The following is a 21846-nucleotide window of genomic DNA, read 5'->3' as shown; positions in this document are numbered from 1 at the left end:
TAAAGTGTAGAGAAAATGAACAGTCAAATATAGAACCGTATGAGTTGAATAACTCAAGCATTTACATATGTGTTAGTAAAGAACGCGGCAAAGGTCGATATTGAATGAAAATATCTGTGCATGCATTATTAAATAGATTCAACAAAAACAAGAGATCCCTTATAATAAAATGAAGATATATAAGTCTATTTATTACCTTGAAGCTAAACAAACGCTAATAAATGATCGATTATTCGCAAATAAGCAATCATTTATCAACAAACGTGCACGATTTTTATTTTAATGTAAATAATAAATAGATTTATTTATGGTAACGTCCCACGAAAGTATCTTTAGAATTCCGATAACTGCGAAATGAACAATCTCGGGGTTGTATTAAACGTTGTTTCTAGTGTTAAATAAGCAAAATGCGAGATCGTTATCCGCGTGTGCCGCGGGTGGCGAACGTGTTGAGTTTTCCAAGAGAAACTTGCAAGAAACGGTTAGACTTCGCGATCCTCGTTTCAGCGAAGAGCAGTGCTCTTTGGTGTTTGGCCGCGCTTAACTTCGCGCAAACGAGCCTCGTGGCTCGGTGTCTTTTCCCTTTCCTTTCGTTAATATTCCTCGCGCGGCATAATGAATCATCTAGCCCGCGACGTTCCTCCTTGTCTCCGTTTCCCTCGCATTTTCTGCGTCACACGGATGCCCACGTGCCCCCCAGCGCCTACTCCGTGTTCTCTCAAACAATCCATTCACGAGATTCTCTGCCGAAGCTAATATCCTTAACAAACGAATCACCGTAAAACACTGACTAAAGTGACACTTCTACTTTCACGCTGTGCTTTTATCGCTGCGACACGAGAACAACGCGGACCACGAGCATGGAAACTCGCTATTTAAGTGTTCACTGAAATGAGAAAATATGATAGAAAAAGCATCTACGTTTTATATTATTTTTATGGCTTTTCATTATATTTCTATTGGATAAATTTAGATTATATGTATTATTTTCAGTTATACATATTATGTGCACAATTATATACATTCGTGTAATGCATACACATGTATAGTGCAAATATATTTATACACATTTTTATATGCTATGCTAACTACACATTATGAATCATAACATGGTAAGCGTATCATGTTCTGACTAAACACTTCTAAGGTTCATTTCTTTTTCTTTCTATACTTACACCATGTTGCAAAGTTCGATTAATTTTCTTCGTTCCCATTTTTATAGAAGAACGTTTGAGATGAAGGCAGAGGCAAAATCTAATTAGCATTTATTGCAATTCATTATTTTTATATTCCAAACCCCATACACTATAAATAGCAATTAATCGTGTCACAACACGTGTGCCAGCAAAAATGAACCAACACAAGTATGAGACTTCCAAAATGAACTGTTTCGCTTTATGTGAAAGTATGCATTTCTTGCAAAATCATATATCCTCTTTAAAATCATCCAGTTTCTTCTTTCTTTTTTTCTCTAACCGTATCTTTTTCATAAAAGGAGTTTTGCCTGTACAGATTTACATTAAAGCCACATTTGACCTGATTCAAGCTAAGAAATCCAAACGGACCGCAAATTCGAATTAATGAGATCCGGATAAACGGGGTTCCACTGTAGTCATTAATTTTACAGATTAATAATTGGTTTTACAGAATAATAATTATCACTGCTGACCACCACGCAATTGAGGTTACAGACTCCCCCTTACCTTCAGAACCAAGACCCGTTACAGACTCCCCCTTACCTTCAGAACCAAGACCTACAGTATCTCAATTTGACATAATTCATTGCATTTTATGGGTACGATATTGTATTCATTGGCTTATACTACACTTACATTTTAAGCATAATGAACATAACACTTACGCTTAACACGTAATCAGACGCGTAAAAATTATTAATTACGTAAAATTAACACTTACGTTCTAAATATAACGGAATTTTATATCGCAGGGTAGTGATGCTGGTGACAGTAATTTCTCCCTATTTCAGGAGATCGATTATTCGTTTTTACTAGTTGTTGACAATCGCTAACTATAAAAACGAGCTGTAATCGTATCTCACCTTTCCAAGTGTCCATTTTTTTGCGCAATCTGTGTGCGAATTAGGGAGAAATTACTGTATTGTGGAGTGAGCAATTGCTATGTTTTTGATTCGTTTTCGGGAATAATTAACTTTATATTTATCGAATAAGGTCACTGTAATTGCTAACTACACAATGAGCTGAGGACGTTACCTTAGAAGTATTTTGAAAAATGATGCGATTTACTTTCAATGGTGTCGCACAGGCATCGTTCGAATGCAAAGTGATTCCCTGCAAAGTATTAATTGTAGCCAAACGTCTCGACCTTCAGTCCCTCTTTCACCACGAAATTGGGCCAGCCGCAGAGAAGAATACTGTATTACATGCCTCTGGATCCCGAGAGCGATCGGCGCGTAGGCGATACCAATGACGTAATAGGATTCTCCATTCGCGTCAACGGTGGTAGTCATCCCCAATGAACACGAAAGACTCGTCATCAATGAACCGGAGTACCTTCCGACGTGGCGTGCCGCGTCGTAGCTTCCCGGTGGGCAACCGATGCGTCAATTTTATCGACACCTTCGACCTTTTTTTCCGACGGCACGGCGGAGGAGCGGGACGTCAGGGAGTACAGGATGAAAAACGCGTCCGCTTTGTCGCATCCTGGAGACAAAGGTGGGCTGCCCGTTAATGGTCGATCGGGAGGCCGTGGGCACACGCGAGCATGTGTGCACACGTTTGTACGCGTGTGCTCGTCGGTGCGCAGAGGCGGCGGCATCCGGCGCAGCAGCCCTAACTGTTGCATTTCGCGAAGAAGGAGCGCCCGCCGGCCGACGCGCAAGTTATTAACGACAATCGATCTAATTTTAATCTCATCTCTCGCCCACGCCGCCGCCCGCGGTTCTCCGGGGGAAAGCGAGGCGTCCGATGGCGCGACCTCGCAGGGGACACTGCTCCTGCCGCGATGCTATTGGCTCCGGACCAGCGGCGCCAACGGAAAGCATCCTCGTCCACCTCCACGCCGCACGAGCAGACGGGCGCTGGTGGGAGGAGACGAGCTACGGCGACTCTGTAGGGGAAGAGCTGTATTTATCGGAGAGTGATGGAAACTGTGTACTCGGTTGGATAAAGGGAGGTAGACTTCGCTCTGGAGGAAAGAGACGGGCTGCTAGACGCTCGCGGAGGGACTGAGAGAAACGATCGACTGACGGGAGAAAGGGAATGGCCTTAGTGATGGGTTTCGGTCGACTGCGAGCGTGTTCAAATGGATGATAGGAATGTGATGTCTGAATTGAATGCGTCGTAAAATTGGCAGCATCGTAACATAACATACAATGGATTTTTATATTCATTTTTATATTCATTTCATAAGTTGATAACAAGATGGAATCGTATTAATTAAACAATTAAAATTCAATAGTATTAATTGAAGAATTGTTAGCCATCGTGTAACGTTCCCTAATAACTTCATTCATAACTCATCCGGGATATGGAGATATAACATAAAATATCGTCGCAATGTTCAAATGCTCTGCATTAATGTAATGAACAACCCTGAGAAACGGAAGAAAAAAGGGGTCGTCAAGGATCCGTTATATTAAACTGATAGTCAATCGATTTCTTGCAGCTATCGGAGACGTAACCTTGATAAATATTATATTTCTACAATGACTTTGAGGATAGAATGATTCATAAATTCATTTAAAATGAATTTATAATCAACGAGATCTTATTCTAAGTTGAAGTTTGAAACGAGTATGAATAAAATAACAATTAGATATTGATTATAAACACAAACTGCTGCTGCTGCAATTCAAATATGCTTATTCATAGAGTTTCTAAAATTGAATCTGGACCATTTTATTTATGCTTTCCTGTTTTCTTGTTCAACACCGCTTTCCACAGAATTGCTTCCATTGCCGAAACTCCCAACTGCAAGTGCACACGTAATTTCCGGATCGCAGAAACTTCTATTGAAGAGTAACTAAAAACCGTAACGTTCTTCGAGCCTTCTTAACACCTTATGTACCGGCAGTTTTCTAACACACAGACCTTTTAAAAAGTCCCTCTAATTAAACAATTGAGAATTCCTTAAAAAATTGTACAAAAGTGACATATTGGGTTGTCCGGAAAGTTCGTGCCGATTTTTTAGGAAAATTAAAACGCAGCTCATTTAAATATCGGAGCCAAGCTTCACAGTATGATCGTGGATGGTTGATTTTGATTTATTTAGCATTCCTGCTAATTGACGTAATGTTGAGCGTGGGTTATTCTCGATTTCTGTTCTAATTATATCTTCGTCTGTGGTGGACGGCCTACCTGGGCGTTCTTTATCTTCGAGGTCGAAATTTCCAGCTTTAAACCGAGCAAACCACTTCCGCACAGTTCTTTCGGCTACAGCATCCTCGCCATAAACAGCGCGTATCTTATTTGCCGCTTGTGTGGCATTTTTGCCCTTTCGGAAAAAGAAAAGCATTAAACGCCTATAATGCACTTTATTTGCCACCATATTCTAAGGCGTACAAAACTGATAAAAATTAACGAATCGTAACCAAGCTTTTTTCCAAATATGGCTGAAGTTATCTCTTTCAGAATATGTACACATGTCATTTGTTTTCAATAATTGTGATATTATTCAGTCAGGTCTCTCACGCTACCTACCGAAAATCGGCCCGAACTTTCCGGTCAACCCAATATAATGTAATAACTACTTCTGAAATTGTTATTTAAAAGAAAATTGTGGAGCTTCTTTCGCGCGCAGCTCAGCGATTGAAATGTCCATTAACGATCTTCCGGTAAGTAACGTGTTAACAATTATCAGTGGTCTTTAAAACACTACGACCCAAAACATCATTTCTAAACGCACATACGCCATAAATTCTAAACCCCATTTAAACTTAGTATCGACAGCATCTCCGCCCAGTCCCAAAGTATTTCAAACAAAATCCCAAAACAGATCATACCAATCCAAGGACTGAAATTAGACATCACGGCCATCAACGTTCTAAATCGATCGAAAACTGCAGAAGACGAAGTCTCGCGACTAATCCTTGGAAAAAAAAAATAGATCCCCATTCATCGTATCATTGTTCAAACCCTTCGAGCGCCGGTAGCCATCGCTGCAGGTAACATCGGTGGGAACCCAGCAGAGAGAGAAGCAGAAAACCCAACATCGATCAGAGGAAGCGAGACACAACGCTTGGAGAAACGAGGTAGACAGAGGCCGAGGGAACCGTGCGCGTCGATAGGACGGAGACAGCATAGCGGTAGAGGGGAATCGCGTCTGACCGGAGTGGGACAGTGCGGTGCTGGAAGGGGACAAAGAGGAGCGATCGCGCCGCAGGAAAGCTGTCCGCCGGGCGCCATACTGCTTTCATTCGTTCGGCACAGTACGCGCCCAGCGCCTACGCGGATCGTCGCTGGTGCTTGTCGTGCTGGTTCGTCGTGGTGGTGTACAGTTCAGTCATTTTTTTGCTCGCATAGATATCGCGTCGTTCGAATTAACTCGGGGTAACTACCGTGCGTGTTCATCGTCGACTGCTATCGTCCGCCTGCCATACTGATACATCGCAACGGGAGGAACGAAGACGGGACTAGCCAGAGAACAGACACCATTTCTGTTCACCAGCAGCAGCCGCCGCCGCCGCCGCTGCTGTCGCCGTTCTTCTCCCGACCGGCTCTAGCCAGGCCCCGTGTTTCTTGCTGCGAAAGGTGCGTACAGTGGCCGGAGGAAGAAACCACGGGATTTTACGCGGCACCAAGTGGACTCTGGCTCACCACTCGGCGTCCGACTTCCGGAGCTGACCGGCTCTACACGTTCAGCCAGGTGAGACCTCCACCGGAACGCGAGGCAATGCGCCGGTAACGTTAGGTTAGGCCGCTCGGATTCTCCATAGGACAGGATCCTCTTGTCGCTACGCTGCATCAGGATTTTACGTGAGACGTGAGCCCCTATTTGGATACTCCACCCAGTTAGGACTCTCGAATATATCAAAATTCTCCGTCCTATCAGAATTCATCGCTCTCTCAGGTTTGGACATCCTGCTAGGATCTATATCGCTGGATTTTCTTCTTTTCTTTTCTCATTTTCAACGCGTACCGCAGGACCGTTTTAGTCGGGGTACTGCTGGTGTTTTCGGACCGAAAGGCGTAACGAGACTCGATTATAACGACCGCCCGTGCCCCGTCGATACCGGTTACGGTTACGCGGCCTGCTCTTACTTTCAACCGAGGCCGAGTCGGCCTCGAAACCCGTCCACACTTTCGGAACAGCTGCTCGCTGCCCGCGGAACCGAGTTTCGACCGACACCGAAGGTTACCGATGCGCCTACCGTTGCGTTCGCGTTGCTTGGCAATGTGAAGAGCGAGTGGTAACATCAGAGAAATGGTCGGGTAACCGGGCGACCCTTCTTGGGGCTTTCGTTTTAGTGTCGTTACGGTCCCGGAGACTGTTCACGAAATATTGGGACGAGTTTCTCACTTTTTTTTACTGGAACGGTATTATTTCTGGTAGTAATGAGTGTTATATATGATAATTTAGTTACTGGAAAGTTTAAAGATTATGGTGAGAGATTTATACCAGGCACTTATATATACCGAAATACAAATGACCACCGGTATCATATTTTACAACCTTCGTAATACAGGTATAATATTTTACGGTATCATATTTCACAATCTTCGAAATACAGGTATGATAATCATACCACTATATACCGACATATTTATACATTTACTAGTAATTTTTCTTATGCACCTGTAATGTACATGATAATCTGGTGGCTTCATTTAATTGGAAATAATTCACACAATGTTTATATACTGCGGGCAGAAATAAATTTGATATTGCGTCCACCATTGGTTCCGCAAACTCGCCGAACTACAGAAGTCCGCCATGACGTGGTTACATAGTGACACGCATAGTTTAAATCGGTGACATCTACCCTCCATAATATAAGTTATATTTTTATTCCATTGTTTACAACAAGTGTATAGTGCTCTCAATAGATTCACTATTAATTATAAAATTAATGAATATATATAATTTTTAGTTCTTACTTCTATATTGAAAAGTGAAGTAGTGAGAAATTTTTAAATATAATTTGTTTATTCATATATTAACGCTAAAAGAACGAAACCATTTGATATGATAGATTTCAAAAATTTTGACTACTATTGTCGGAATCGTAAAGGTGGTTTTGTGCGACTTATGTTATTCTACCATCGCAGATGTACTCTAAGAGATCTCGGTGTTGACGGAAAAGGAAATGAAACTGGAAGGACGGGACTGAAGGTACACAGTCGCTGTCAAGATCAAATATCTCGGCAGTTGTAGTAAAAGTTGACTTTAAATGTATTGTCAGTTTTGAATGGATTGCACCCTGATTCCCGTTTGCAAAGACATTCACGCATGAAAGAGAACATATTTTCTGATAGTGAATGATACTTGATGATTCGGTTTAGTTTATTTCATATTCTTTGATCAAATTAATTGTGTAGATCTTTATTATTATGCAAGTATAATAGTGTGAAGATATTGTTATTAATGTAATTCAACTTTTGATATTTATGTATTTAGTAATTTTTCATTAAAAATTTAATTTCCTATTTATTTCAAAGTTCATTTCAAAACAGCTATATAAACTCCACAGAATCGCGTTACTGTCGCTGGCAGTGTTAGGGCGGAGCAAATGATGTGGAAAAAGGTTCTTGTAGAGGAAGCTGTTACCATCTGCGCAAAACATGAATTCTTTTTATTATTTCTGGACAGTTTAATCCGTTTAAAAAAAGCAGCAGACAAATTGAAAAAAGAATTCTGCGCAATTACAAGCGAACATGAAAAGGAAAATACAACTCCAATTAAATTTCACAATTTCCTCAAGTTCTACCTAGTTTAATGAAATCTCGAACAAAAACATTCTCGACAACGCTCGTTCCTTAAATTTACACAAACATACACAGTCCGCGAGGACATTTTCACGAGCCGGGAGGGTTTGCTTGAAGTTTTTTTTTTTTGCTACAACCAACTAAATTACTAACCGCACTGAAGTGAGTGATGCTGTTACAATTTTAGTCACGTCGCATGCATCACGTAATTGAGGTAACATACAATCTTAGCCCTTTGCACTTGCGAAGCATTTTCATATTTCCTTCCCACAAAACGATAATTAATATGCACAATGCCAGCACAGCCAGCATTCCGAGTTGTTGCGGGAATGTGAAATGCCATCACCGTTGGAATCTCGAGTGTTAATTCCTGCCATAACTGTTCGATAAATTCATAATAATCTTGCGAAAATAGAAATTTTCTGTTTTATTGTACTTTCCTTAACGACCTTTGCAAATCAAAGATGCATAAACATTAGGAACATATATTTTGCAATTTTCGCCTAAATTTTGAACTTAATAGGAAATATGCTTGAAATTTTAAATTTTAATGATGATTTCAGAAATACTGTTAAATGTTTACTTCTAAAAAATATACACAAAATCTTAAATTTGATTTCCATTAAATATAGCGTGCGATGCAGTATCATTGTTTGAGAAAATATTTGACACATTTTTTCATCGGCCATCATGCATGTTGAAAAGCTTTTAACAGCCCTTAAAACTACGAATACAAGTACATACATACACTCAACGGATGTTTCTGTATTATATTTAATGGTAAATTAAATATGGTAAATTAGTTTCAAGGTTTTTTAGTCAGAAACAGTATTTCTAAAATAGCAAAATACAATTATGTTTAAACATTAAATGAATTGATTAACATTTTTGAACTTCAACGCAAACCCGATCCAGGTTTCCGTTGTCCGATTGTTTCCAAATTCTAAACAAATTATTTTCTCACCAAGCGTCATAATTCCGGGGCGTAATAAGTCAAGAAAATATAGTTGGTCCAAAAATCAGAACCAGTCCAACACGGTCTAACCGATACAGCGATAGCATTCGATTAGACATTCTCGGAAACTGACGTTCCACCGGAAGCAGGTGTAAGCGATCTATCATTGTAGTTATTTTCTGTTTTCAATTTGCAACAGTCTCTGCCGAGTCTCGTCGACAGAACGAACACCAGCGTCCTCAATTCTTCCAATTTCCCCACCTTGTAACTTTGCAAAAAGAGGGAAGAAAAATATGGTTTCGTGATCGAGCGTGGCTGAGAAAGGAGCGCGCGAGCTAGCGTGTCTCGGGGCTCGGTCAATTAGTCTGCACGAATGGCTAAGATTCCGAGGTTAAGAAATTTCCTCGACCCGGTGCAATTCGAACGGGAACAAGCGTTGCCCCGGATCGAACAAACACCGTAAATTCTTAACAATCGTATCAGAGCTTTATGACGCGTCGCGCTCCCGGGTGCCGCGCTTCTGCTCTGCTTGCCGGTCGTCGACAATAAAACGCAGCAACGGATGCCGGGAGCCTGTTAACGGTGGATTGATTCACGCCCACCGATGGGCCAATACCGATCATTGGACAGATTGCAGTTTGTCGTCTCTATATTTCATGCGCCTGGCAAACGCGCGCGCTTTATCTTGACTTATGCTCCTTCATTCGTTCTACACGGCTGCGTAACGCAGTCCCCCTTCGAAACGGTTCCGCTGCAAATCCCACGGTTCAATAAAAATGTTTCGAACGCAGGTGCCGTTCGCATAACAAGGCAGCGACGCTGTTGTTAAATATTTTAGGCGAAGTACATTTTTTTCGAGACGAGTACAAAAATATGAACTGACTGCAACAGACAAATTTTATTCTGAACGCTTCCGAAACTTCGTTGTCGCATTTATGAAATTAGTGAAGAAAGCTGTTGGAAATCTGATTTTAATAATGACGGTAGGTAATTTTGATTTTTCATTAGGTTCGATAATTTTGTTTCGCGAGGTTAACTCCATCGTGAATAGAGAATTTCGAGACAGCTTTAATTTATATTTAATTTGATAGTTTTATATTGATATTTTTATAATTAATTATAGTTTGTAATTAACTGCAGTGGGTATTCTGGAAATTCTCGGAGGCTTCTTTTATTTTAATGTTGTAATTATTGAAAACTTTATCGTCTCTATAATGATACTACTTGTAACACATTTTAATTGATAGCGAGAACAATTTGTTTTCTTGGATTCGTTTTCGTTAATTGAGTTTCGCAGATAACAATTTAAATGAAATTATGGTAGTTTGCAGAATCTTATTAGTATTACGGAGACATAATTGATGGAAAGAAAACATTGTTCCATCAGCGTTAATGTCGTTGAAAACAAGGAATTGAAATAATACACGTGTCATTCGTATGGTAAAACAGATTTAAGTCTCAGCAAACGATAAATCATTTCTCCTGCATATTTTTGTTCCGTGTAGAATTCATCAGTTTCCTTTGTCAACTTTCCAGCATGTGCAGTTTTCACTCGTGAATGCTAGTAACGCTTTTTATTGGAAACAAGTCGCTTCTCAATTTCCCATTCGCTTTTCGGCACGTCCCCTCATCCTTTCTCGTTGCGTCCCGTTGAAACAGAACTTCCTGTTTTACTTCGCGCACAGTCTTTTTTCGTTCTATCCCCTTCTTTGATCTCGTTGCCGCCGAAAATGAAACCCGCCGCCCTTTGGTAGACGCTGTTTACCAGTACCATCCGAAACTCGGGTGATTAAGTTTGTATTTTATTCAACGTAGGATCACCCGATTCAGTTCGGTCTGAAGCTAATGATTTCAACTATTAGAAAGTACAGATTCTGCATTTTAAACGATGGAAAATTCATTTTCACTATTTATAGAAGTTATTCTTTTATCTCGATATTTACAAAGCATTAACATTTTAATTAAGCTTCGTCCTTCTGTATTTGTTTGGCCATCGTTCATTGCTAACTTTTGCTATTACTTCTACGTGTTGTATTTTACATACTTTAAATTCAATATAGTTTATTGATTCGTGTATTATTTATGTGACTGCATTTCATTATCCAGAAGGAAATTTCCGAACACCAAAATGGAAAATTTTAAACAGAATATTTTAAAAAGTTGGTAAAAAATTAAGTGTTACACCACTTACGACAACCTCTGACTAAAAGCTACGTAATACTATTCAAGGTGATGACCTTGGCAATATAATGGCTACCAACAATATTCGAACACTAGAGTGTGCTTAACTTTTTGACTTGACACTGCAACTGTTCTATCTTTTTTCTTCCTTCTTTTTTTTTGAAGTAATGACCTGGGTCGTTTTTAAATCGTTTATTAAAATTAACAAAACCATAATTTATTTGAGAAAGTCGAAAACGCTATCGAAAAAAAGATATTCTGAGACGTTTTAGATTTCTCTACTTGTCTCGTTTCAGTCATCTTATGATAGTAGAAACGTGGTTTTGCAAACAGTATATTAAAAGAATATGGCTTTCTTTTTACGAATCTTTACTAATTCTCTTTATAAACAGTTTCCTCTATTGGAATGGTACGTTTATGCAATATTTTATAAATGCATGAACCTTTACAATTGAACAACGAAGATAAACAATTTCTCTGCGCTGCTAAATCATTTCTCAAATTAAAAACCCGCCATCCTCGAAAATCCTCACATAAATCAGTTTCGAAATACATACATGCATAGTCCGAAGATGTCCAAATTGAAACTGTCTCAAAATAGAAAACAGTCGTTTCGAATAATGAATTCCAGCGTGCGACACGCCGTCTTCGTTGTACCGCCATTACTCGCTAAACGGAAATAGTGTCGCATTTTTCCGACACGTATCCAATATTTGTGAAATCCGGTCCCTGGAAAAGCGTCGGTCCAGTGGCTGTGAATCGATCGGTACACGGGCCGTAAAGTGTTAATCGGCTTCGAAAATGAGCGTGGCGCGTCCGGTATTTATGAAAGCCGGGCCCATTCTATTCTTCGCGGCCAAGGCAGCATACCTACCACGTCGGCGGCAGATGTTTCTTGCGGGACAGAAGGCAGAAGACAGAGAAGACACGGTCCTCTCCGCTAGGAGTCGTCGCACGACGACCCGGCGGCTCTTCATGCTCGAAACGTAAATTCCGAGTGGCTGGTTGCATTTTGCATTATGCATGCCGCGCGATGTACGGAAATATTACCATAAGTGGCGGCACAGTGCGCGCGCGCGCGCGACCGACCGACCGTCCGACCGCGGAGACGAATCGCCTCTCGCGAAAATGAAACCTCGAAACGACCAATTGCCGGAACGCGGCCGCCGATCAATTTCTATTCGCCGAAGAGTGGATAGGCTCTTTGAACTTCCGCTTCGGCCGAATTCGCTCGGGAATCTCCTCTGCCGACCTCCGGACAGCTCTAGAAAATATTTGACAATTTAATACTCCGTTTTATCGAGTAGTTTCTATTCTGTCTGTACCATCGGACGATTTAATATCTTTATCGAGCGTTTTCTAGTTTATTGACAATTTAATACCTTGTTTTATTGAGAGTTAAATTTATGAAGCAGTTATTTCTGTTCGGCCGGTGAACAGAAATACAGAGTGGTTTTTATTGATAGATACATCGCAAATATTTTTATTGAAACTGTTATTGAAACCGCAACTATGACGCAAATAACTGGTGCACGGGGATCAGGGTCGAGTACAAATAAAAAATGCACACAGGGAGATGGGTTAATCTCTAATTCTAGATAATCCATCTATCGTATTTTATTATAATATAATAAGGAATATATAATAAAAAAAATATATATATAAATATTTATAAAATATATATTTAAATAATAAAATATATAATAAGGAAAATAGTAAAAACGTGACAATTAAACTTTCATTTACAGATATTATTGGGCCATTCGTGATCCCAGCGTACCAGTTAGCTTGCTTCGAACAAAATGACCTCGCACGTTTTACCGTAGCAAATAATCTTGCGTGGCAAACTATTTTTATTTACGTTAAAACCAAGAGTGCCAATGTTAATAAATTCACAAACATTTAGTATTGTCACGTTTCAGAATCAACGCTGAACATTATCCTATTAAGTCAGCATGAAAATTCTTATTCCATTTCAGATAGCATTCGATCAAACGTGTAGCCATCATAGCTCAATGCCATCTGTAATAATTCGACATGCGCGTGCCCGTCGCGAATTTCATATTTTCGCGACGACACCCGATGCCGCGGGACTTCATTCCATGTGTCTACGCTTTCTCGTCTCGTCTCGTTTCGTTTCGCCATCCGGCTTGCGCGTCTGGTAAGCATGCAATCCCGGCGCTCGTAGGTTGCCAGCGAAACGTGGCAGAGGCGAAGTTCCTAGAAGGAGCAGAAAGCGACGGGCGACAGAGAGGGTCGGCAGGGCCGGGGGAAGGTTGAATTTCGTGGAAGGGCGAGGGCGGGCGGGGGTGGATGCGACCGAGGGGTACCGGTGCCAAGCAGCTGATGTAATTTTCTTTTTCTTCTTTCTCGTCTTCTGCTTCTTGCGTCCTCGCCTTCGATCCAACCCCTGTTCCTCTTTCTCTTCTCGAGTTAGCCGGATCGAGTGAAATCGAACTCTTTGTTTGACCGAGGAGAAAAATCTCCCTCGCTGTTTGGCCGCTTGTGAAACTTCTCCTGAAACCTGGTGTCTGTTCACCTCGACCCGGTCTGTCGACGCCCGATGGACGCGTGTTGCCATGGCGAATTTCGCGTGTCAATGAGATCCCTCGAACCGTGTTAACGAGAAAATGCCGGAAGCAGGGGAAACTGCTTTTTGCTTTTCTTTATCTTTTTCTTTCCGCCGCCGGGATAAATATGTTACTTTTCATTCCTCGTCTTCTCTCTCTCTCTCTTTCTGTTCGAGTTCTTTTTCCTTAAGGGTGGATATCGACTGGAGGGTCGGGTTCGATTGCTAAGGCCGGACCCGGCCTTGTCCCCTGGGTAATAGGGTAGTTACAGGGTAGTTACCAATCACCACGTTTCCCTCGGCCGGCTTGTTGTTTAATTGTTATTCCGCGCTTGTCCGAGTTAAAGGTTGAAAACACGGCTTCGTAGGGGCCGGTTTCTCGGATGCCGTGCGGCTGCTTGCTATTGGAATTAGATTGGATTAGGGGAAACTGTAGTTATTAATTGATCGGTCGAATTGGCTCTAACGAGCTGCTCTCTTTCGTTTTTATTAAAGAGAAGTAATGGAAACTGCTGTTTTCCCGCTTAATTGGCTTATAACCTCTCTTGATTATTTTATCAGGCTATCGTTTGTTATCATCTGTCTCGTTATTTAATACTGATTACGTTGTTCTTTGTTACAATCAGTTTTGTATCAGCAAGTAGAACAGTTGGTAAATATCGTGCGTAAAGTGGTATCCATAATTTAAAAAATTCTTTCACTACTTCTTGTTAAATACAATATTGACATTACCTGAGAATGCATCGCGATATTGATAAAAAATTTTATTTCTTAAAATTTGTCTTTTTCCGACTGGCCCCGAACAATTTCGAGTGCCATCGGAGCATTTTCATTGCTCACAAGCTCCTAAAACGAACACATAGAGAGTTCAAAGTAGACGGGTTTCGGCTCGGTTGAAAATTTCCCATAACTCCATGGAAGTCTGCTTAATTAATTCCAGGTCCCTAGCATACATACATATACATGAACCTGCAAAAACAGGCAGCGTAAAATAGCGAAGTTTCAGCTGCGTCTCTCCGGGGCCGTGATCATGGATACCCGTTTAACGAGCTACGGGCCGCCAGTACATAGAATTTTAAGGGGTTATACCTTTCATTCCGGGGACTTGACTTCATTAGCGACTCGAGTTCCGACGATCGAATCCGTGGGGGGGGGGGGGGGTGCAGCTGTGTAGGTCGTCGCGCGATTGTCGGCCAATTCGATTAACTGAGGAGCCCGCATAAAAAGTCAATTGCTCCGGCTGAAATTCGTCAGCTGATTCGCCGACGATAGCCCCTTCGTTCGTAGCCGTCGACGATGAAGGAAGTCGATAGCTCGCCGTTAGATCTTGATAAAAACCGGGGGCTTTCCGACTGCACGGCGATTACTCTTCAAATGCGCCGAAAATTAAGCCTTCCGCGTGATCGAGCGGCCTCGTATCACGCTAAAAGCAAAGCGAGTAACGAGCAAATTGTTGCTGGCGAATTTCGTGCTCGCTTTCGTTCCAACTCGAGTTTGGTTAATCTTGATCCGAATCCAATCGCATTCTCAATCTTATTTCACGATCTATGCCCGAGCTAACAAAGGAATGTGCCTAACCGTGCATCCTTGTCCTCTCTTTGTTCTTTTATTAAACTTTCAGGGACAACTCCTTGATGTTCTTGATTACTTTCGCGATAATTTTACGATATTCCAGAAACTGGCAATAAAGTCTGAAAGCGTATCACACCTAATAAGTAGATTTTTATGCATTCGTGACATGGACAGATTTTTAAAATGCAAGTATAAGTTAACAAGGTCTAATAGTAATTTTATTTTATTTTATTTATCGAACGAGTAATATTTTAGTTGACGAAAGAAACTTTCCTTTAATTCCAATTTCTGTTAAATAACCTATAAAAATGTGATAATAGTAATCTACTAATAAAATGTAAAGCTTTAATGAAACCTTATGTAACTATACAAAAGCGTTTATGATTTACACATTTGATAGATAGTTGTTGAATTTATCTGATAGCTGTACGAAAATGATCTTCCATATTTCTTCTTTGTATTCTGACGAGAACGTTACTTTGTAACTCAAGCCTAGATCTATACTATCCATTGATCAGAAGAAGTCCGCTGAGAAAAGTGTAGGACCGATCTCTATCAACCCATCCATTCTAACGCTCTCGCAAAAGTAGGGTAAACGCGTTTCGCTTATTGGCGCAAATGATCCCTTCCTATTAGCCTCAAGTTAGCCGCAACACTGAATTTCCACGAAACGAGAGACTCGAGTCCGGCCGATTAAAAACAAACAACTCGCTCTTCCGTGGTCGCCATTTTCGGCTAGGAACACATTATATAGACGCGTGTTCCGTGCTTTCCGTAGGTGTGTGTTGTATTATTTACACGGCCACGGGCGAGCGAGGCGCGCGACGGGAGTCAGGAGGCGTGGAACAATCGAGACAAAGTGAAACAGAGACGCAACAATTACAAGATTCAAGAGCGTTGACTTATCCCTAAAGCATTAACACGAGATTTACGGAACGCGTCAAAATAACGGGTCGTTAATTTTTTAATTTACGATTATTCGCATCGTAAAGATACATTTATGAGTTATTTATTTAATTTATAAATTACTTGCGGCAAATGTTACAATAACACTTGTTGAAAATCAGAATAGATGTCTTATCGTTACTTTTATAAACTAATATAAAACAGCTGCTTTTGGGGCCCGTAAATCTAGTGTTAACTTTAGATTCTTCCGATGAATACATGATTATTTGTAATTACTAATTACTAATTAATATTTTGATTAATTTTTCATTGCATTATGCAGTTATAAATTGGAAGTGATTCAACGGTATCTTGAAATTCTTTAAATGTTCGCGCTGTTTTACGTTTAATTTTAAATTCACTAAATCTATCTGCTAGTTTTCCTTCGGTGTATTCGTGTCATGCGATAAATCCATAAAATTTACAGTCCAACGATAACGCTACATCAGAAGCATCCTTTTTCGAAAGATGATCCACGATTTGCGTGAAATATTAAACAGAATCCTTGCACCGTTGGCAGCTGCAAACAAACGTACGATCAATGTGAAAAATGCACCGACTCCTGCACCGAATACTAAACAATATTCGTCTCGAACACTGTCGATTCGATCGTCACGGCAGCATTGCCACATTGTGCGCCGGCATCGTGCCTCGAGTATCCCTCGCGCGAAAATTGGAGCCGCCGGTCGAGCCTCGTTTCTTCCATTCCGTGGAATACTCCGGTTCCATGAACCCGATCCCTTTATCTATCTCAGAATCAACATCGGCGAGGAGTCATCGTCGCGTCGTATGCTCTCACGCCCGTTCATTAAGACTCATTAGCAGCGCGGTGACCTCCGCAGATCCTCCGATTACACGGCGCGGCGCGCATACATCGCCGCTTGAGCCGCAGATGCGTCGAACTGACACGCCTGCCGATATACATATATCATTTCGGATTGCAGGGCCTCGATCCTCGCGTATCCCCTATTAGAGGACGCCTCCTCTAATCATGATCGCGGTCACTTGTCCCTTTGTGTGCACACGCGCGGAAGCCCGTTCGCGGATCTCACGTGCACGTGCCGAAATTCTAGCTCGAGCACGAAACACCCCTGCGAGACAATTAGCCGCGAACGGAACCAAACACCCCGTTGCTTTTCTCGAATTAATGTCGTTTTAAAAAGCCACGTTGAATTTCAAGGTCTTTTCGGCCCTTCAACCACGAACACAGCGGATTCGATAAGTTGTCGTAGTTGCTTTGACCACAAAGCGTGTAGAATGTTTGACCGATTACAGTTCTCCCTCGAACAATGCAGTTTTTAACAACACGGTTTCGATTCTTCACAGTTGTTTTACGAGCATTTTCATGCTCTTTTGAACCCTTTGCCTTGCGATTTATTTTCAAAGAAGTGCGTAGAAAATTCAATTTAACCCTGGTCTGTGCGAGAAGTTATCACAAAATAAAACTAAAATAATTCAGTGTTTATTTAGTATATTTATGTAAATGAGTTTCTATAGTTTTAGATTGTTTAAGACATTCTTAGGATTATTTTTGTTTCAGTGAACTTAAGAAAAAAACGTTAACTCCTCCTCGCAACTTCCAACGAGTGATTTATTGCCAAAAAACTGTTGTAAACTCGCAGAATAATTTAATAGACAGACAACTTTGTGTGTGTCTTCTCTCACAAAACACCCAGCACCTTTATCTACAATGAGGTAAAGAAGAAGGCAAGAGAATGTGAAAATGTCATAATAATTCTTTTTTACTTTCTTCTTTTTAAATACGCGGTGGCACAGAAAATGGTTCGCGCCTCGTCATTTCTACTTAAGGGATTAACAAACGAAACAATTTAGAATAAAAAAAAGTAAAAAATAGATAAATAAAATTGAAAATTAAAAAATTTTAAAAAGAATAAAATTAATATTTTTGTTGACACAATACAAATCTTTATGCTGTGTTAAAAAGGTTCACTACAACGAAAAATATGTATCCGTGTAACACGATTCTTAACTTTTGCCCATAAGTGTATATTCTTATTGTGCAACAGCGTTAAACACTATTACGGAAAGAACTTTTGAGGCAACAGAATAAATTGAACTTAACGTTTCTTGAGTTCGCCGAAAAGATCAAGCTACCGAAGCAGTTGGGACATGCCGCTACTAGTGCCGCTCGATTACCGTTTCCAATCATGTTAGGCTCTCGCGGTGAAAGCCAGACGTAGCGCGGATTAAAGCGATGCGTGGGAGTTCCGATCGCGAGTGCAGAAATGGAGATAACGACAGAGGAGTTCGGTCCTCGAGCGCGAGGCTAGGACCTATCAAGGCGTATTAGGGGTTGCTCGTTTTTTCGAGACAGTATGTCGACCGTTTAGACGCCATCCACTTCAATTTCAACTTGCACCGTGGTGTCGTAAAAGCTTCTCCCCTGCCTACCGGTGCTTTTACCGTGTGCACGAGTACAGAAACGCTCGGCACGATGCATCCTTGCGTATACCGGACCATGAGAGACTGAGTAAGGGAGACGGACGGAGCAAAATAGTATTTTTGTATTTAAAATAGTATTTTAAATGGTAAATATTGTAGTAAGTACATATTTTATTTTAGATCATGCATGTATTTTTGAAAATAAAATATTTTGCAAAAGTTTTAAGATTACATTTCCTAAAGTATTTTATCTGAAATACACTGAAAATATTTCTCTCTCATAGTTTGAAATACTTTATTTATTTCATTTACTATCACCTAATCAAATATTTTTATTTCACTAAATCATAGTGTAAAACATAATTATTTTGGTGATATAGAACGAGCAGAGCACTTTTTCTCTGCATCATATACACGTACATGAAAAATGCACTTTGTTACATGGGAATAGCTGTATGTAAAAAAAGACTTGTTTTACGTTACGTTAATCATTTTCACAATTTATTTCCAGCTTAAGAAGTGTGAGAAATGTTCTATTGAAATATTTTATTTTATGTTTTAGATTATCAAAATAAAGTATGGGCTTTCATTCTTTAGCTTTAGATTACCAAAAGAAACTACTTTATTTTACGTTTAATATTATCAAAATAAAGTATTTCTTTGACTGAAATTTTTTTTTTATATCCTATTTGAAATACTATTTTATTTGAATTGTAAAGAATCTCTATTATTTAAAATAATATTTCAAATATTTTCTCTATAAATATTATCTAGCTTTGGGGACGGAGACTGCGAGTAACGTAAACGAAGAGAGACATAGAATGGGACAGAGAGGGGGGGAGAGAGAGAGCGCGAGGGAGAGAAACTGAGAGAGAGAAAGAGAGAGAATTGAATGACCGTGGGCGAGGGATGGGAAAAGAGAGAAGAAGAGACAATCAGAGACCGTGTACAAGGAAGGAAGAGAGAGGGGGAGAGAGAGAGAGAGAGAAGACGAGAGAGAAAATGAGAGGTTGGGCGCACAGGAAAAAAACAAAGGAAAAAAAGAAAGTGGGAGACCGCTAGCAAAGAAGAGAAAGATAGAATAAGAAACCGTATACGAGAGAGAGAGAGAGAGAGAGAGTCGCTAAAGCTTTCGGTCATGTTTGTAGCCAACACGGTCCTTTGTATACTGCACCTTGCAGTACATACCTGGCTCTGTACGCCTCGTACACGCCGCGCAATTAGCTAGGGAACGCCGGAGCTTATGTGCTAGCACGTACGGCCATCGGGACATTATGGTCACGTAATGGCGACGACAATGGAATTCGTCAAGAGTCAGCGACGGGACTTGAATTCCTGTCGGAGCGCCGAGTTTAGAAAAGTACACTTCCTCGATAGGACACGTGTGCTCGTTAATCGGTATCGGTTCGCGGAGGTATGATGTAACTCTCGATTAACATGTTCTGTGAATGACGATCACATGGCAGGCTCGTTGGTGTGCATATTTACCTATACTCGCACCACGTTACGATACTTCGCATTTCTACAGGAACTTCAGAGAAATTGTAACGAAGCAACGTGTGCAACGTATTATACATATATATTTAAGCCTTTGCACTCCAAGAATTATGTACAAATCTTCCAATGGAATATGAAATGATTCAACGTTGAAAATAATTGTTCGAAATAAAATTTAATATGATATTGCATTGGCACAGATTTTGTGTACAACAGAATGTTTTTATTTTCGAGAGAAGTAGATGAATTTTTAAGACCAAAATATTTTATCGATTATGTTGTGTGCAGGTTCGTCCAGTAAGTCTAGTCTAAAATTATTCGAAAATATTGACGGATGCGTTCCACAAAAATTCTAATCGAAATAGCATGACCAGCGCGTACTCATTGCGACACATAAAATTGCTATTTCTCCATGACGTAGTTGTTATACACAACTAAAGGATTAACATTGCAAATAGAAACCTGCATGCCGATTATCGACGCTATTGATGTTACAATAATTCGAAAGGATATTGTTTAATGAATTTATTAATATTCTTGCATTATAGTATAATTTCATTTGATGTACCGTAACTATATTCTCGAATAATTATGCAACCGGATAAATGAAGAGATTGACGAATCGATGTTCAGCTGCTAGCAATTTACACGAAACGCTTGTTTATTTATCATAGTAATTTCATATGCAGACGATTGCTCTGCAATGTTTACAGTAATTAAATATATGTAAATTACAATAACGATGAAATTGCGAGTTTAAATGATGGCGCATTTTCAGCTCTCTTGGCTTCTTTCCATCGTCTATTTTGTATTCGAGCCGCAGTCATGGTCCTGCCGATTTTACCTCGCCCGGTTTTCACAGACCCACGAATTTCAGATGTCCGATTCACGAGGGTTTCCTCCGAAGACATTAATTGTCTCCAGAGGGCGAGGCGTGTGTTTTCATCCTGTAGACGTCCACTGTTCCCGGTAAGTGGACATAGGGGTCCAAGCTTTGTCCCAGTCGCGCCACGTGTGTCAATGTAATTTACTGCTTGCAGCCTGTGTCCGCAAACATTCTCCACGCATATGCGTACGCCTCCGAGGAAACTGAGATCTGCCCGCCCTTTAAATACCCTGATTTATGCCCTAAAAGAAATGGCTTCGCGACGGAAATACAATCCGCAAACAGACGACGGCCAACGGGGCCGAGATTTCGATTGAAACATACGCGTAGTACGCTGTTCTGTGCTCGTTCGCGCATCACAGATAACTTGAAAATTCTGAAACAATTTGTAGATCGACGAGATTATTATTTTAACATATCGACCGCCAAACAATGGCCCCCACACAATCAAAGCGATTTAATTATTGTAATAAAGACTGTGCGACGTTAAAGTTCACTTACGCCGTTTACTTTTTGAACTATCGATATATTTGTTTATAGTAGACTTTTATATTTTTGCGACCTAAATATTAATTATCGATGAACAATAAAGAAGGAGAAGGTTAGTTGTTCAATGTTATTTAATCGGTTTACGTTGCCGTACATTCAACTCCGAGATGTTAAACTGTGGATTTTATTTATTTACGTTAAAATTGGATAGATGATGTTTAAAACAGTGCAAAGATTTAAACAAATTTATGGAAATTAATACATTGTTTTCAACCTAATAAAGCAATAAAAAAAGAAAGACACTTGGCTCCCGTCTCTTACAATTAACTTAGATAATTTATATTGTTTGGCAACTAAGTTCCCGCCTTTCTTCAAAATTTTTTAAAAGTATTTTTTAAATAACCTTTCCCATTGAATGAAGATGTTTCTCGATAGCAGTGTGTGT

The 21846-nt window shown here is 40.3% G+C and overlaps 1 protein-coding gene and 1 long non-coding RNA gene across 5 annotated transcripts in view; both read left to right on the top strand.

Annotated features, from left to right (window-relative positions):
• The first annotated feature begins 5704 nt into the window (after positions 1–5704).
• The window catches only part of LOC117218790 (uncharacterized), a 156932-nt gene continuing 140790 nt past the window's right edge, over positions 5705–21846 (top strand). For 3 of the 4 annotated variants that reach the window (XM_033467438.2, XM_033467437.2, XM_033467433.2), the window contains exon 1: positions 5705–5844. The gene's annotated coding sequence lies outside the window, so the exon portion shown is untranslated. The remainder of the gene's footprint in view (positions 5845–21846) is intronic. The other variant, XM_033467435.2, reaches the window with a different exon arrangement.
• Positions 19367–21703, top strand: LOC143259936 (uncharacterized). The gene is made up of 2 exons (XR_013033988.1): positions 19367–20995; positions 21067–21703. It is a non-coding gene; the product is annotated as an uncharacterized LOC143259936 (long non-coding RNA).

The sequence above is a fragment of the Megalopta genalis genome, chromosome 8 (assembly GCF_051020955.1).
Source record: "Megalopta genalis isolate 19385.01 chromosome 8, iyMegGena1_principal, whole genome shotgun sequence".
NCBI lineage: Eukaryota > Metazoa > Arthropoda > Insecta > Hymenoptera > Halictidae > Megalopta > Megalopta genalis.
The sequence above is the reverse complement of the archived record's forward strand: the minus strand, read 5'-3'. Positions and strand labels throughout refer to the sequence as shown.